This window comes from Procambarus clarkii, chromosome 35 (genome assembly GCF_040958095.1).
Source record: "Procambarus clarkii isolate CNS0578487 chromosome 35, FALCON_Pclarkii_2.0, whole genome shotgun sequence".
Taxonomy (NCBI): Eukaryota; Metazoa; Arthropoda; class Malacostraca; order Decapoda; family Cambaridae; genus Procambarus; species Procambarus clarkii.
In genome coordinates, this window is record NC_091184.1 from 37,342,943 (window position 1) to 37,349,059 (window position 6,117).

Here is a 6,117-nt window from a genome sequence, read left to right on the forward strand (position 1 = left end):
GCATTCTTTAAGCATGGGCTGCATAGTAAGTGAACCAAACTAAATGTTAACCACCCTGGCAAACCACTTCGTTCTATTCAATTTATTTATTTTATCACTTTGTCCGGCTAGAATTTTTAGATTAGATTAAAGGAACACCCTCCCTGGTAACGGCTGAACTAGTTAACCAAATACAAATATTTAGGTAAAATACTTTCATAAAACCCGTCTACTTCCCCCACCAGTAGACTTGTTCAGCTAAAGGCATAATGTAATGTTCCACTTTAGTAAATAAAGACTTAAAAAAACACTACCCCATCTGTGTAGTTACCGGTTACCTGACATTCTACGCTTAAAATAACCCATCTATTCCCCATAATTGTTCGATATAACTTACCTCTCACCCGCTGGTCGAGTACACAGCAGTATATATCCTCCTCCATCACTCACCGCGTGGATACTATTTCACTCGGGCCGCAAATTGCCTCAAATCACCTACGTTGTCCATAAACATATATAGAAGAGCAACTGACCGTAAGACCCGTATAGCGATCATCACATAACGTGGGAACATTAGTAGTACTGCTGTCAAAACATAGATGGCGCCAGGACAAACGGTAATTCCTATGGACTCGCCTAGTTATGTGTAGGGAATTGAGCTTCAGCTGTTTGGTCCCGCCCCTCAGCTGTATTCACCTAGTTGTACTCACCTAATTTGTGCTTGCAGGGGTTGAGCTTTGGTTCTTTGGTCCCGACTCTCAACCGTCAATCAACAGGTTTACAGGTTCCTGAGCCTATTGGGCTCTATCACATCTACATTTGAAATTGTGTATGGAGTCAGCCTCCACCACATCACTGCTTAATACATTCCATTTGTTAACTACTCTGACACTGAAAAAATTCTTTCTAATATCTCTGTGGCTCATTTGGGTACTAAGTTCCCCTTGTTCGTGTTCCACCCGTGTTAAAGAGCTGTCTTTGTCCACCATGTCAATTCCCCTGATAGTGGGCCAGCCAGAGGCTTAGGGCCCGCGCAGGAATATCCCTGAAAAAAAAATCCCCAGAGATTTTTGTAGGTTGCTATCATGTCATGTCTCCCCTTACTCGGGTTTCCAGAGACGTGAGGTTCAGATCCCTTATCCTTTCCTCGTAGCTCATACCACTCAGTTCCAGACTGGTGGCATACATCTGAATCTTCTCTAACTGTTTTCTTACTCAACTGCTTCGCTATCTTACATTCCTGGTTGCACCATGGATTCTTCTCTTGCTTTTCCTTTTTCTCCTTTTGGGTCAGAATAAACCTGTCTGCAGCTTTCTGGCACTTCTAGGTGACATAGTCCATCATATCCTGTACAGTCTTCTCTCTGAGTTCTGTTTCCCATGGTATTCCCATTAGGAAGTTCCTCATCTCGTCATATTTTTTTTTTTTTGGGGGGGGGGGGGTAATTTAGTCTTTTCCCTTCCAATCCCATCCTTGGATAGGTTATATCCCTACCTCTACCAGATATTCAAAGGTCAATAAACTGTGGCCACTCATTCCCATGTGGGCTTCAAATTTGTACCTTATTTCTAACTCATTCAAGGTGAATATCAGGTCAAGTCTAGATGGTTCGTCATTGCCTCGCATTCTTGTGGGTCCCTTGACATGTTGGCTCAAAGTTCCTTGTTGCCATTAAAAAAAAAAAAAAAGTTCAGCTCTCCATGTATCTGCACCTCCATGTGGGTCCCCCATTCTCCTGGTCTATCTTTCCATGGTTGAAATTGCCCATGATTAAGAGTCTGGATCCATTCCTGCAGGCAACTGAAGCTGCTCTCTATTATGTTATTGGTTGCCATGTTGTTCCTATCAAACTCCTGTCTGGGGTTTCTGTCAATTAGTGGAGGGTTGTAAATGACTGCTACTATTATCTTAGGTCCACTCATTGTCATAGTTCTTGTTATGTAGTCTCTGAATCTTTCCCAGCCCAGAATTTCCATCTCTTCAAAACTCCAGTCCTTCCTTATCAGCAGGGCCACTGTTCTTCCTCCTCTCCCTTCTTTCTTTTATTAGTATACAGTAGTCCTTTGGAAACATAGCATTTGTTATGACTCCTGACAATTTTGTTTGAGTCCTATTACATCTGGGTTTTCTTCCTGCACCCTTTCTACCAGTTCACTTGCTTTATTGGTAATCCCATTGATGTTTGAGTACATTATCTTGATGCTCACTTTTCTATATCCATTTTCACCCACCCTCCCCACTAGTGTAGGAAGCCATTCCATTTGGAGGGCTACTTGCGTAGGCTCTTCCTCCTGTAGGGTACTTACCAGGGGTTCAGGGGGAGGTGGGGTGCAGGATGGAGTGCTTAGATCTTGCCCAGGCCTGCTTGGGACAGGAAGAAGTCCTGGGGGTGGAGGGGGCAGGGAGTGCTCGGGGTTGGGGGTGGAGTGCTCGGGGTTGGGAGGGCAGGGAGTAATCGTCCTACTGTGGTGTAGTAAACATGGATTTGGGGGGAGGTGGGGTGGGGGATGGTTGGCTTAGATCTTCCTTGGAGCAGGAAGGCAGCCAGGGGATGGAAAGGCAGGAGGGTACTTGGGGTAAGGGGAGGAGGAGGAGGATTTGGGTGGTATGGTGGGCATTGTGTAGGGGCAATGGAGGATTTGTGCTTAGGGTGGGGTGTGGGGACTCCTATGGAGTGGTGGGTTGGGGATATAGCAGTCCCTTCTGAGATTCCTGAATTGCTGGATTGGGGTTCCCTACTTCCCTCTGGGATTGCTGGGTTGGAGGCTGAGGTTCCCTGGCTCCCTTCCCTCAACCTGTGCCTTTTCCTTGCATCTGCTGCCTGTATTATCTTGTACCTGGTCATGTTCCTCTGAAGGAATACCTCTCTGTAATTCCTTACATTTTTCGGTTTGCACTTCTTTACTAGGATAACCTCTTTGGTGGTCTCACTCCTGAATACTACCTTGATCAATGGATCTTTGTCTTTGTTTTACTGGCCAATCCAGAAAAACTTTTCTATGCCTTGCTCAGCCCCTTCCATTACTATCTCTGACACTGCAGCTTTCTCCTTAGCCCTCCATTCCTCTTGCTTGGAACCTTCTTGTTCCTAAATACCTTCCACGACTAGAGCTCTTTTTCCTTACCATTAGTGGGCTCATGCATCTAGCTGCCTCCCGTGAAGTTATTGCTTTCATTGCAATTTCCTTCACTGTGTACATGGCTTCTGGGCACTTCCTCAGCATTTCAGCAAAGGTGGCACCCATTGTAGGGGTCCCTGCCATTGCTACATCCCCTGCTACCTGGGGGTTGGTTACCTGGGCCAGTCTGAGTTTTTTTTTTTCTTTCTTGCTTGTTTTTTTTGTGTGTGTGTGTGTTCTTGTATTCTCAATTCTAACTCTTCAGAACATAGCTTCATGTCATTCATTGCTTACAATACAAAAGTCTGCATTAAAATTGCATTGTAAAAAGCACTGAAACCACACAGATATCAGGAACATTGAAAATTGATATAGTACAGGATTTTTTAAAATTATAAATAACGTAACACACAACATAAGAATTGTCAAATTGTGTTGCGAGAAATTCTCAGTCTCCCAATGTACATTTTGATGAATGTACAGAGTCTATCAGTATTATTTCAAAATGCATCTTATTCTTACAGTACAGCACAGTTTATCTGTTTGTGGACAATGCACAAATTCCAAATAATTTTTTTTCTAATTTCTAACTAAATAGCAAAACTTTAAATCATCAATCAGCATAGCATCATTTCAACAGACTTAACTCAACCTATATACTTATTTAAATAATCCTGATCAATTACCATTCAACACATTGTTACACCTCTCGTCCATGCCCAGTCTCATTCAGTCGTTGCAATAGTTTCTCATAATATTTACTAACATCCTCAGAGTGCACGAACCCCAACTTCTAGTCGAGATACAACTCCCAACACACATATGGCAATGTTGGAAAGTGATGACTTCTCCCTCAATTCCATGGATATTGATTGCCATCCTCATCCACTTAATGCAGACTCTGACACAGAGCTAGAGTCAATGTCCTCACCTGAGACCCCCCCCCCTTACAAGTTATCCTTTAGTGTCCTCTCTGTAGGGGTCATGAGGATGGTGTGTGCGCCCTCCATGCAGACCCTGAAATTGTAATGCAACAGGTCGAAACTCTGAAACAAGACAACAAGCTCAAGTTTGATGAACGGGATCTCCTCCGTCAGAATGTGGTACAGCAAGTCAGTCAAGAACCTATTGTCCATATATTTGTCGTGTTGGCTGACTTTTACCAACAAGATACTTGGCAAGCTGTCTGTCAATTCAGAAACCTATAATTAAAATAATAATACAATAATATTTGCAATAATACTGTATAACATTCACAGGATCTTATTAAAAGTACAGTAATTTCATAGTAGGTATTTGTGTATTTTATAAAGCCACTGGTTACATGCAATGTTTCAGCAGTCCTAAAGTTCAAGCTTGTGTTTTAGTGTGTACATTTGTAAGAAATATAGTATTTGATACTATGAGAGGTAAATTAAAAAATTAACAAATAATGTAGTTTCTATAGTGGTACTTGATGTATAATGTGTTGATCTATTGATCTATTGATCCATCAGAAATTTAACTAGATAATTTTTGCTTAGCTGAAGTCATTTTCTGCATGTTGATAACAATTTTGCACACTGTTAAAAAGTAGTAATGTTTGAGTTTGGATGGTCTGTGAGAGCTTTGTAACCACTTGGGTGTCTTAAGGAATGGGAAGTGGATTGATACCAAGGTTTTATATTTTTGAGGTACAACTTGAGATAATGAGAAAGAGATACATACACCAAAGGGAGAATGCAGGACCTGCTGGATTTAAGGCATATAGCTGGGAACGTGCATGGTTGTCAACAAAAAGACATATTTATGCATTTATTATAGTTTAAACAAAATTTTTGGATGAATAATTTATACGTTGACCTTATCTGCTGGTTTAGATGAACACAGTACACAGTTTTTTTTTATACCGAGTATGTAATTTTAAATTCACTATGGCAAGCAATTTTGCTACCCTAGAATGTCTTTCCTTAATTTTATAATACACCCTCTAATATTGCATGATTGTCCAAGATTTTTTTTTTTATTACTATTTAGCACTGAACTCCATTTGTGAGGTGTTCACTGCACACCAATGGTTTCTCTCAGTGTGGGTATGTGGATGACTTGGTATGACAACCCAAGATAACTTCCCGGTTTATCCACGCAATCACTAAAGTAGTGAATAGACTGCCAAGCTGTAGTTTTGCTAGTAAACATAAAATCATGTTATATCACAATAAATTTTATCTAATTAAAATTGTAAAATGGTACACAGTTTTTCCATCACTAGAAACCTTGATAATAACAAATTTGTATTAGATTTCTAATTTTGCATTGCTTAATATAAAGTTTCTAATGGTTTGCCAATAGTATTATACACATTGCACTGTGGTGTTGAGGGGATTTCTCTGCCTTTTTTTTTTGTCTTGATACCTTGGTTTGTGTCCTGCTCATTATAAGATAAAATTTGCTCATGTAATCTATGTACCTATCAACTTTTACCCTATTTCTATTTAAATGGGATGGGACAGGTTCACCCATTTTCATATGATCACAATTGTCACATGAATTGTTACTATTCTTGTGTAGTGACAATCTCTTATCACAATCCCTAACTTTCATTTCTTTCCAATGGAGCATTTGTAACATTTAATTTATATGGCTTGAAACAGAGGCATTGTGCCTATAAAATGTTTGCATTTCAATTGAGTATAGGTAGATTGTATAGTATTTTCATATAAATACTTTTGTAGCTTTTAGAGTAGATCATATTAAGCATGGCAAAGCTAAACAATGTCAGCATCCGTCAAAATGCTGGCTGCATTTTCTTCCTCTCCAGCTATCACGCTTACACACATACACAACTAAACTGCCTATAGTTGGAGAGGTACAAAATTTTATTTTGTTTTTTTAGGCTGTCTTATCACTGACACCCAGAAGCCAAATGTAAATACATGTATTAGAAAAATATAATGGATTGTATTACATTGCAGACATAAAATGTCAGGTTAATTTTGTGTGCAGTACTTTTAGTCATGCAAAGTAAGTCTTGTTAGT